Below are 12,816 nucleotides of genomic sequence, written 5' to 3' on the forward strand. Positions count from 1 at the left end.
CAATTCCGCTTGTTCTTTGTCCAAGATATCACTTGTTCTTCAACTTGATGAATGTGATGATCCGTGACACTCATCATCATTCTCACTCATGAACAAGGTGACTGACAACCACTTCTGTTCTACAAGCAATCAAGGCTCTAGTGTTTATCTCTTGGATTCCTGATACACGATGCATGGTTGATCGCCTGACAACCGAGTGCTCGCCTGACAAACGAGCCAGCCATTCCGTGAGATCAGAGTCTTCGTGGTATAGGCGAGAACTGATGGCAGCATTCAAGAGAATCCGGAAGGTCTAACCTTATCTGTGGTATTCTGAGTAGGATTCAATGATTGAATGACTGTGACGTGCTTCAAACTCCTAGCAGGCAGGGCGTTAGTGACAGACGCAAAAGGATCGATGGATTTTATTCCGGCCTGACCGAGAACCGACAGCTGATTAGCCATATGCTGTGACAGAGCATGGGAACATTTTCACTGAGAGGATGGGAGGTAGCCACTAACAACGGTGAAACCCTACATGAGCTTGCCATGGAAAGGAGTAAGAAGGATTGGATGAAGACTGTAGGAAAGCAGAGAGACGGAAGGGAAGGCATCTTCAGACGCTTATCTGAAGCTCTCACCAATGATATACATAAGTACCTCTATCCTTATCTTTATGCTTTATTCGTTTATCACTATACCCATTTGAGTCTGCCTGACTGAGATTTACAAGGTGACCATAGCTTGCTTCATAGCAACAATCTCCGTGGGATCGACCCTTACTTGCGTAAGGTTTATTACTTGGACGACCCAGTGCACTTGCTGGTTAGTTGTGCGAAGTTGTGTTTATCCCATGGTATTGAGCACCAAGTCTTTGGAGCCATTACCGGGGATTGTATGTGTATTGAAAAGTATTGATCACAATTTCGTGCACCAAGTTTTTGGCACCGTTGCCGGGGATTGTTCTTGTGTATGGACAACTGACGGTTCATCTTGTTGCTTAGATTAGGTATTTTTTTCTTCAGATTTCTTAAGAATGAATTCTAGTGTTTCATGATGATCTGTTGAAATCTGGCTGGCTGAGAAGCCATGTCTAATCATATTGGACCGAGGTTTCAACTGATCATCACAATAGCTTGTTGATCTCTATCAATCTTGCTATTGGAGCAATGATCTGCTAAGTTTTGGCTGGCCATTGGCCATGTCTAGTGTTTTGGACCGAAGCTTTCCTTGGAAGCTTGGCTGGCTGTGAAGCCATGTCTAATTCCTGGACCGGAGTCTTAGACTAGCATTGCAATGATTCCTGGAAATTCAAATTGAGAATTCTGAAACCTTTATTTTCTTTTTCATATAATTTTCGAAAAAAAAAAGCACAAAAAAGTTCACAAAATCATAAAAACCAAAAATACTTTATCTTTCTTGTTTGAGTCTAGTGTCTCATCTTAAGTTTGGTGTCAATTGCATGCATTCATTCATGTGTCTTAAGGATCTTCAAGTAATTCTTGATGATTTCTTACTCTGATCTTTGAATTCTTTTGACTTGAGTGTTTATGTGTCTCATATAGTGTCAGTAGTATACAAACTGCTAAGTTTGGTGTCTTGCATGCATTGTTATTTGATTCTTGTTGCATTTTGATTATTAAAAATCCAAAAATATTTTTTAATTTGTGTCTTTTCAAGTCAATAATACAGAGAATTGAAGATTCAGAACATACTGCAGAGGAATTACACAGAAAAAGCTGGGCGTTCAAAACGCCCAGTGAAGAAGGACAGACTGGCGTTTAAACGCCAGCCAGGGTACCTGGTTGGGCGTTTAACGCCCAAAAAGGTAGCATTTTGGGCGTTAAACGCCAGAATGGATACCATTCTGGGCGTTTAACGCCAGGATGGCACAAGGGGGAAGATTTTGTTTTCAAATCAATTTTTTTTCAAGTTTTCAAAGTTTTTCAAAATCAAATCTTTTTCAAATCATATCTTTTCAATCAAATGTTTTCAAAATCAATTTCTTTTCTTTTTCAAAGATACTTACTAACAATTAATGATTTGATTGAACATTTCAAGTATGTTGCCTTTTCTGTTGAGGAAGGTTTAATGTTTGAATCATATCTTTTCTTGTTAGGCAAGTCATTAATTTTTAAAATCAAATCTTTTAAAAATTGTTTTCAAAACATATCTTTTAAAATTGTTTTCAAATCAAATCTTCTCAATCATATTTTTTTTACCACATCTTTTTCAAAATAGTTTTCAATCAAATCTTTTTAATTTCTAATTTCAAAATCTTTTTCAAAAATCACTTGATTTCTTCCCCACTTTTATTTTCGAAAATCAATTAGTGTTTTTCAAAATGTTTTTAAAATCTTTCACTTAATTTTCGAAAATTACTTCCCCTCTTCTCACATCCTTCTATTTATGGAGTATCACTCCTTCTTAATGCACAATTCGAACTCTATCTAATCAAGTTCGAATTCTTCTACTTCCTTCTTCTATTTTTCTTCTCCTCTGACACCTCAAGGAATCTCTATACTGTGACATAGAGGATTCCACATTTTCTTGTCCTCTTCTCTTTCATATGAGCAGGAACAAAGACAAAGGCATTCTTGTTGAAGCTGACCCTGAACCTGAAAGGACCTTGAAGCGAAAGCTAAGAGAAGCTAAGGCACAACTCTCTGTTGAGGACTTGACCGAATTCTTCAAAGAAGAAGAACCCATGGCAGCCGAAAACAACAACAATGCCAACAATGCAAGGAAGGTGCTGGGTGACTTTACTGCACCTACTCCCGACTTCTATGGGAGAAGCATCTCTATCCCTGCCATTGGAGCAAACAACTTTGAGCTTAAGCCTCAGTTAGTTTCTCTAATGCAACAGAATTGCAAGTTCCATGGACTTCCACTGGAAGATCCTCATCAGTTTTTAGCTGAATTCTTGCAAATCTGTGACACAGTCAAGACTAATGGGGTTGACCCTGAGGTCTACAGACTGATGCTATTCCCTTTTGCTGTAAGGGACAGAGCTAGAATATGGTTGGACTCTCAACCTAAAGAAAGCCTGAACTCTTGGGAAAAGCTAGTCAATGCCTTCTTGGCAAAGTTCTTTCCACCTCAAAAATTGAGTAAGCTTAGAGTGGAAGTCCAAACCTTCAGACAGAAGGATGGTGAATCCCTCTATGAAGCTTGGGAAAGATACAAACAATTAATCAGAAAGTGTCCCTCAGACATGCTTTCTGAATGGAGCATCATAAGTATTTTCTATGATGGTCTCTCTGAACTATCCAAGATGTCTTTGGATAGCTCTGCTGGAGGATCTCTTCATCTGAAGAAGACGCCTACAGAGGCTCAAGAGCTCATTGAAATGGTTGCAAATAACCAATTCATGTACACTTCTGAAAGGAATCCTGTGAACAATGGGACAAGTCAGAAGAAAGGAATTCTTGAGATTGATACTCTGAATGCCATTCTGGCTCAGAACAAGATATTGACTCAACAAGTCAATTTGATTTCTCAAAGTCTGTCTGGAATGCAAAATGCACCTGGCAGTACTAAGGATGCTTCATCTGAAGAAGAAGCTTATGATCCTGAGAACCCTTCAATGGAAGAGGTGAATTACCTAGGAGAACCCTATGGAAACACCTATAACTCTTCATGGAGAAATCACCCAAATTTTTCATGGAAGAATCAAGAGAGACCTCAACAAGGTTTCAATAACAATAATGGTGGAAGGAACAGGTTTAGCAATGGCAAGCCTTTTCCATCATCTTCTCAGCAACAGACAGAGAATTCTAAGCAGAACCCCTCTGACTTAGCAACCATGGTCTCTGATCTAATCAAAACCACTCAAAGTTTCATGACTGAAACAAGGTCCTCCATTAGGAATTTGGAGGCACAAGTGGGACAGCTGAGCAAGAAAGTTACTGAACTCCCTCCTAGTACTCTCCCAAGTAATACAGAAGAAAATCCAAAAGGAGAGTGCAAAGCCATAACCATGGCCGAATCTAGAGAGGGAAGAGAGGAAGTGGACGCCACTGAGGAAGGCCTCAATGGGCGTGCACTAGCCTCCACAGAGTTCCCTAATGAGGAACCATGGGAATCTGAGGCTCAAAATGAGACCATAGAGATTCCATTGGACTTACTTCTGCCTTTCATGAGCTCTGATGAGTATTCCTCCTCTGAAGAGGATGAGTATGTCACTGAAGAGCAAGTTGCTAAATACCTTGGAGCAATCATGAAGCTAAATGACAAGTTATTTGGAAATGAGATTTGGGAGAACAAACCTCCTTTGCTCACCAAAGAACTGGATGACTTGTCTAGGCAGAAATTACCTCAAAAGAGACAAGATCCTGGAAAGTTTTCCATACCTTGTACCATAGGCACCATGACCTTCAAGAAGGCTCTGTGTGACTTAGGGTCAAGTGTAAACCTCATGCCTCTCTCTGTAATGGAGAAGCTAGGGATCTTTGAGGTACAAGCTGCAAGAATCTCACTAGAGATGGCAGACAACTCAAGAAAACAAGCTCATGGACTGGTAGAGAATGTTTTGGTAAAAGTTGAAGACCATTACATCCCTACTGATTTCATAGTCCTAGAGACTGGGAAGTGCATGGATGAATCCATCATCCTTGGCAGACCCTTCCTAGCCACAGCAAAGGCTGTGATTGATGTTGATGGAGGTGAACTGATCATTCAAGGGAATGAAGAATCCTTTGTGTTTAAGGCTCAAGGATATCCCTCTGTCACCATGGAGAGAAAGCATGAAGAGCTTCTCTCAATTCAGAGTCAAACAGAGCCCCCACAGTCAAACTCTAAGTTTGGTGTTGGGAGGCCACAACCAAACTCTAAGTTTGGTGTTGAACCCCCACATTCAAACTCTAAGTTTGGTGTTGGGAGGTTCCAACATTGCTCTGAGTATCTGTGAGGCTCCATGAGAGCCCTCTGTCAAGCTACTGACATTAAAGAAGCGCTTGTTGGGAGGCAACCCAATGATTATATTTTATATATTTTCTTTTGTTATTTTATGTTTTTTGTAGGTTGATGATCATAAGAAGTCACAAAATCAATTGAAAAAGCAAAAACAGAATGAAAAATAGGAAGAAAAATAGCACACCCTGGAGGAAGAACCCACTGGCGTTTAAACGCCAGTGAGGCTAGCAGTTGGGCGTTTAACGCCCAGTCTGGCACCATTCTGGGCGTTTAACGCCAGAAAGGGGCACCAGACTGGCGTTAAACGCCAGAAAAGGGCAAGAACCTGGCGTTAAACGCCAGGAATGGGCACCAGCCCGGCGTTTAACGCCAGAATTGGCTCAAAACGTGTTTTTGGATGCCATTTGGTGCAGGGATGACTTTTCCTTGACACCTAAGGATCTGTGGACCCCACAGGATCCCCACCAACCCCACCACCCATCTTTCTCTTCACCACTCACATCCATCCTTCATAAAACCCCACCTACCTCACCATTCAAATTCAAACCACTTTTCCTCCCAAACCCATCCATACATGGCCGAACACAAAGCCATTCCCTTCTTCCTCATTTCTTCTTCTTCTACTCTCTTCTTTCTTCTTTTGCTCGAGGACGAGCAAACCTTTTAAGTTTGGTGTGGTAAAAGCATTGCTTTTTGTTTTTTCATAACCATTTATGGCATCCAAGGCCGGAGAAACCTCTAGAAAGAGGAAAGGGAAGGCAAAAGCTTCCACCTCCGAGTCATGGGAGATGGAGAGATTCATCTCAAGGGTGCATCAAGACCACTTCTATGAAGTTGTGGCCATGAAGAAGGGTCAACTTTGATCAAAAGGTTGGACCAAGTCCTCATAGATATCTGTGAAGAGGACGCCCAATGGAAGAGAAATTAAAGAGGGAAGCCGGTTCAACTGAGAAGGCATGACCTCAAGCCCATCACTAAGAAAAGAATGGAGCAAACAAGAGATCCTCCTCCTCAAAGAATCATGAGAGAGGAGCAACAAAGACAAGGAAGAGACATTGAGGAGCTCAAGCACTCCATAGGATCTTCAAGAGGAAGAACAAGCCGCCATCACTAAGGTGGACCTGTTCTTTAATCTCCTTGTTCTTTATTTTCTTGTTTTTCAAATTTTTATGCTTATGTTTATCTATGTTTGTGTCTTATGATCATTAGTGTCTTAGTGTCTATGCCTTAAAGTTATGAATGTCCTATGAATCCATCACCTTTCTTAAAAGAAAAATGTTTTTATTACAAAAGAACAAGAAGTATAGGATTTCGAATTCATCTTTAAAACTAGCTTAATTAGTTTGATTTGGTGACAATACTTTTTGTTTTCTGAATGTATGCTTGAACAGTGCATATGTCTTTTGAATTTGTTGTTCATGAATGTTAAAATTGTTGGCTCTTGAAAGAATGATGAAAAAGGAGACATGTTACTGAGGATCTGAAAAATCATAAAAATGATTCTTGAAGCAAGAAAAAGCAGTGAATACAAAAAAAAAAGGGAAGGAGAAAAACGAAAAAAAAGAGAAAGAGAAAAAGAAAGAAAAAGAAAGAAATAAAGTTGTGATCCAAGGCAAAAAGAGTGTGCTTAAGAACCCTGGACACCTCTAATTAGGGACTTTAGCAAAGCTGAGTCACAATCTGAAAAGGTTCACCCAATTATGTGTCTGTGGCATGTATGTATCCGGTGGTAATACTGGAAGACAGAGTGCTTTGGGCCACGGCCAAGACTCAATAAGTAGCTGTGTTCAAGAATCATCATACTTAACTAGGAGAATCAAAAACACTATCTGGATTCTGAGTTCCTAAAGAAGCCAATCATTCTGAATTTCAAAGGATAAAGTGAGATGCCAAAACTGTTCGGCGGCAAAAAGCTACTAGTCCCGCTCATCTAATTTGGAGCTAAGTTTCATTGATAATTTGGAGTCTATAGTATATTCTCTTCTTTTTATCTTATTTGATTTTCTGTTGCTTGGGGACAAGCAACAATTTAAGTTTGGTGTTGTGATGAGCGGATAATTTGTACACTTTTTGGCATTGTTTTTAGTATGTTTTTAGTATCTTTTAGTTAGTTTTTATTATATTTTTATTAGTTTTTAGTTAAAATTCACTTTTCTGGACTTTACTATGAGTTTGTGTGTTTTTCTGTGATTTCAGGTATTTTCTGGCTGAAATTGAGGGATTTGAGCAAAAATCTGATCCAGAGACTCAAAAGGACTGCAGATGCTGTTGGATTCTGACCTCCATGCACTCGAAGTGGATTTTCTGGAGCTACAGAAGCCCAATTGGCGCGCTCTCAACGGCGTTGGAAAGTAGACATCCTGGGCTTTCCAGCAATATATAATAGTCCATACTTTGCCCAAGATTTGATGGCCCAAACCGGCGTTCAAAGTCACCTACAGAAATTCCAGCGTTAAACGCCGGAACTGGCACCTAAATGGGAGTTAAACGCCCAAACTGGCACCAAAGCTGGCGTTTAACTCCAAGGAGAGTCTCTACACGAAAATGCTTCATTGCTCAGCCCAAGCACACACCAAGTGGGCCCGGAAGTGGATTTCTATGTCATTTACTCATCTTTGTACACCTTAGGCTACTAGTTTTCTATAAGTAGGACCTTTTGTTATTGTATTTTTATCTGGAGATCTTTGAATCTTTTGATCATTGGGAGGCTGGCCTCACGGCCATGCCTAGACCTTGTTCTTATGTATTTTCAACAGTGGAGTTTCTACACACCATAGATTAAGGTGTGGAGCTCTGCTGTACCTCGAGTATTAATGCAATTACTATTGTTCTTCTATTCAATTCCGCTTGTTCTTTGTCCAAGATATCACTTGTTCTTCAACTTGATGAATGTGATGATCCGTGACACTCATCATCATTCTCACTCATGAACAAGGTGACTGACAACCACTTCTGTTCTACAAGCAATCAAGGCTCTAGTGTTTATCTCTTGGATTCCTGATACACGATGCATGGTTGATCGCCTGACAACCGAGTGCTCGCCTGACAAACGAGCCAGCCATTCCGTGAGATCAGAGTCTTCGTGGTATAGGCGAGAACTGATGGCAGCATTCAAGAGAATCCGGAAGGTCTAACCTTGTCTGTGGTGTTCTGAGTAGGATTCAATGATTGAATGACTGTGACGTGCTTCAAACTCCTAGCAGGCGGGGCGTTAGTGACAGACGCAAAAGGATCGATGGATTTTATTCCGGCCTGACCGAGAACCGACAGCTGATTAGCCATATGCTGTGACAGAGCATGGGAACATTTTCACTGAGAGGATGGGAGGTAGCCACTGACAATGGTGAAACCCTACATGAGCTTGCCATGGAAAGGAGTAAAAAGGATTGGATGAAGACTGTAGGAAAGCAGAGAGACGGAAGGGAAGGCATCTTCAGACGCTTATCTGAAGCTCTCACCAATGATATACATAAGTACCTCTATCCTTATCTTTATGCTTTATTCGTTTATCACTATACCCATTTGAGTCTGCCTGACTGAGATTTACAAGGTGACCATAGCTTGCTTCATAGCAACAATCTCCGTGGGATCGACCCTTACTCGCGTAAGGTTTATTACTTGGACGACCCAGTGCACTTGCTGGTTAGTTGTGCGAAGTTGTGTTTATGCCATGGTATTGAGCACCAAGTCTTTGGAGCCATTATCGGGGATTGTTTGTGTATTGAAAAGTATTGATCACAATTTCGTGCACCAGTGACCTTAATCCTTACCCACCATACCATGAGCCTTATGAGCCATACTTAGAACTACCACCTCAATATACACCATCTCCATATCTTTATAAAGAAGAACCACCTCCGTATTATGAGCCCATTCTCCCAACACATGAACCCTCCTATCCACCCCAACCTCCATTGGATAAAACACTCTTAGTGTTATTCACCAGGGGCAAGGAGAGCTTCAAACTACACTTATCTCTACTCTCAATCTCACCTCTACTCTCCAAGCTCTTATATCCTGCATGGACCAATCTTCTACCTCGGATACCCAACTCTCAAGCTCAAGTGCACCACCACCCTCTATGGAAGAACATCCATACCCACCAATCCAAGAGCAAGATGATACCAATTATGCTATTGACATGGAATAAGAGAGAAGGGATCATCTTAGGGACGTAATGGATCGGTTTCATGCATCTATACTTCAAAAGAAGTAAAAGGAGACCCAAAAAGTAGAGGTAGTAAAAACCCTTGAGGAAAGTTGCCATGAAGTGGAAGATGGTGCACGAAATTGTGATCATCAACAATGGCGCCAATAGACTTGGTGCTCTCAAACGTGAATCACATTTTATCACAATTCCGCATAACTAACCAGCAAGTGCACTGGGTCATCCAAGTAATACCTTACGTGAGTAAGGGTCGATCCCACGGAGATTGTTGGTATGAAGCAAGCTATGGTCATCTTGTAAATGTCAGTTAGGCGGATTCAAATGGTTATAATGGTTTTCGAAAATATAAAGATAAATAAAGCATAAAATAAAGATAGAGATACTTATGTAATTCATTGGTGAGAATTTCAGATAAGTGTATGGAGATGCTTATCCCTTCTAAATCTCTGCTTTCTGACTGCTTTCATCCAATCCTTCATACTCCTTTCCATGGCAAGCTATATGTAGGGCATCACTGTTGTCAATGGCTACTTCCCATCCTCTCAGTGAAAATGGTCCAAATGCTTGTTACAGCACGGCTAATCATCTGTCGGTTCTCGATCATGTCGAAATAGAATCCAGTGATTCTTTTGCGTCTGTCACTACACCCAACACTCGCGAGTTTGAAGCTTGTCACAGTCATTCAATCCCTGAATCCTACTCGGAATATCACAGACAAGGTTTAGACTTTCCGAATTCTCAAGAATGCTGCCAATGGATTCTAGCTTATACCACGAAGACTCTGATCTCACGGAATGGAAGGCTCGGTTGTCAGGCGAGGGCAACCATGCGTCGTGCATCAGGAATCCAAGTGATACATACCTAGATGTCTACTTTCCAACGCAGTTGAGAGCGCGCCATTTGGAGTTCTGTAGCTCCAGAAAATCCATTTCGAGTGCAGGGAGGTCAGAATCCAACAGCATCAGCAGTCCTTTGTCAACCTAAATCAGATTTTTCCTCAGGTCCCTCAATTTCAGCTAGAAAATACCTAAAATCACAGAAATACAGACAAACTCATAGTAAAGTCCAGAAATGTGAATTTTTCATAAAAACTAATGAAACATCCCTAAAAGTAGCTAGATCCTACTAGAAACTACCTAAAAATAATGCCAAAAAGCGTATAAATTATCCGCTCATCACAACACCAAACTTAAATTGTTGCTTGTCCCCAAGCAACTGAAAATCAATTAGGATAAAAAGAAGAGGATATACTATAAATCTCAAAGCATCAATGAATATTAGTTCTAACTAGATGAGCGAGACTTGTAGCTCTTTGCTTCTGAACAGTTTTGGCATCTCACTTTATCCTTTGAAGTTTAGAATGATTGGCATCTATAGGAACTTAGAGTTCAGATAGTGTTATTAATTCTCCTAGTTAAGTATGTTGATTCTTGAACACAGCTACTTTTATGAGTCTTGGCCGTGGCCCTAAGCACTTTGTTTTCCAGTATTACCACTGGATACATAAATGCCACAGACACATGACTGGGTGAATCTTTTCAGATTGTGACTCAGCTTTGCTAAAGTCCCCAGTTAGAGGTGTCCAGAGCTCTTAAGCACACTCTTTTTGCTTTGGATCACGACTTTAACCACTCAGTCTCAAGCTTTTCACTTGGACCTGCATGCCACAAGCACATGGTTAGGGACAGCTTGATTTAGCTGCTTAGTCCTGGATTTTATTTCCTTGGGCCCTCCTATCCATTGATACTCAAAGCCTTGGATCCTTTTTACCCTTGCCTTTTGGTTTTAAGGGCTATTGGCTTTTTCTGCTTACTTTTTCTTTTTCTTATATATATATTGCCTTTTTTCGCAAGCTTTTGTTTTTCACTTCTTTTTCTTGCTTCAAGAATCAATTTTATGATTTTTTAGATCATCAATAACATTTCTCTTTTTCATCATTCTTTCAAGAGCCAACAATTTTAACATCATAAACAACAAGATCAAAAATATGCACTGTTCAAGCATTCATTCAGAAAACAAAAAGTATTGTCACCACATCAATATAATTAAACTAATTTCAAGGATGAATTCGAAACTCATGTACTTCTTATTCTTTTGTATTAAAAACATTTTTCATTTAAAAAAGGTGAAGGATGCATGAAATTATTCATAGCCTTAAGACATAGACACTAGACACTAATGATCATGTAATAAAGACACAAACATAGACAAACATGAAGCTCAAAACCCGAAAAACAGAGAGATAAGAATAAGGAAGTTAAGGAATGAGTCTACCTTGGTGGCGCCTTCTCCTTGAAGGACCAATGGTGTTCTTGAGCTCCTCTATGTCTCTTCCTTGCCTTTGTTGCTCCTCCCTCATAGCTCTTTGATATTCTCTAATCTCATTGAGAATGATGGAGTGCTCTTGGTGTTCCACCCTTAATTGGTTCATGTCATGACTCAATCCTTCTAGAGAAGTGTTAAGTTATTCCCAATAGTTGTTTGGAGAAAAATGCATCCCTTGAGGCATCTCAGGGATTTCTTGATGATGAGCTTCCTCATGCGTCTCTTGAGATCCATGGATGGCCTCTCTTGTTTGCTCCATCCTCTTCTTAGTGATGGGCTTGTCCTCTTTAATGAGGATGTCTCCTTCTATGACAACTCTAGCTAAGTAGCATAGATGGCAAATGAGATGAGGAAAAGCTAGCCTTGCCAAGGTGGAGGGCTTTTCGGCTACTTTGTAGAGTTCTAGCGAGATGACTTCATGAACTTCTACTTCCTCTCCAATCATGATGCTATGGATCATGATGGGCCGATCCACAGTTACTTCGGATCAGTTGCTAGTGGAGATGATAGAGCGTTGGATGAACTCCAACCATCCTCTAGCCACAGGCTTAAGGTCCAGTCTTCTCAATTGAACCGGCTTGCCTTTTGAGTCTCTTTTCCATTGAGCTCCTTCCACACATATGTCCATGAGGACTTGGTCCAACCTTTGATCAAAGTTGACCCTTCTAGTATAGGGGCATGCATCTTCTTGCATCGTAGGCAAGTTGAACGCCAACCTTACATTTTTTGGACTGAAATCTAAGTATTTTCCCCGTACCATTGTAAGCCAATTCTTTGGGTTTGGGTTCATGCTTTGATCATGGTTCCTAGTGATCCATGCATTGGCATAGAACTCTTGAACCATTAAGATTCTGACTTGTTGAATGGGGTTGGTAAGAACTTCCCAACCTCTTCTTTGGATCTCATATCGGATCTCATATCGGATCTCCGAATACTCATTTTTCTTGAGCATGAAAGGGACCTCAGGGATCACCTTCTTCTTGGCCACAACTTCATAGAAGTGGTCTTGATGGGCTTTTGAGATGAATCTCTCCATCTCCCATGACTCGGAGGTGGAAGCTTTTGTATTCTCTTTCCTCTTTCTAGAGGTTTCTCCGGCCTTAGGTGCCATCAATGGTTATGGAAAAACAAAAAGCTATGCTTTTACCACACCAAACTTAGAATGTTGCTCGTCCTCTAGAAAAAAAAGAAAGAATAGATGAAGAAGAAGAAGATAAGGAGGAGAAGGAGAGAGATGTATATTCGGCCAAGGGGAGAAGTATTGATGGTTGTGTGTGAAGAATGAAGGAGTGTTGAGGGGTTTATATAGGAATGGGAGGGGTATAGGTTCGGTCATTTAGGGTGGGTTTGCGAAGGAAAGAGATTTTGAATTTGAAGGTAGGTGGGGTTTATGGGAAAGAGAGGATGGATGTATGTGAAAGGTGAAGAGG

General features: G+C 40.6%; 1 non-coding gene across 1 annotated transcript; it reads right to left on the reverse strand.

The window, feature by feature from the left end:
• Positions 1–3,091: 3,091 nt before the first annotated feature.
• On the reverse strand, positions 3,092–3,199 carry LOC130963976 (small nucleolar RNA R71). Its single transcript, XR_009080091.1, has one exon. It is a non-coding gene; the product is annotated as a small nucleolar RNA R71 (small nucleolar RNA).
• Positions 3,200–12,816: the final 9,617 nt, after the last annotated feature.

Source organism: Arachis stenosperma, chromosome 2 (assembly GCF_014773155.1).
Source record: "Arachis stenosperma cultivar V10309 chromosome 2, arast.V10309.gnm1.PFL2, whole genome shotgun sequence".
NCBI lineage: Eukaryota > Viridiplantae > Streptophyta > Magnoliopsida > Fabales > Fabaceae > Arachis > Arachis stenosperma.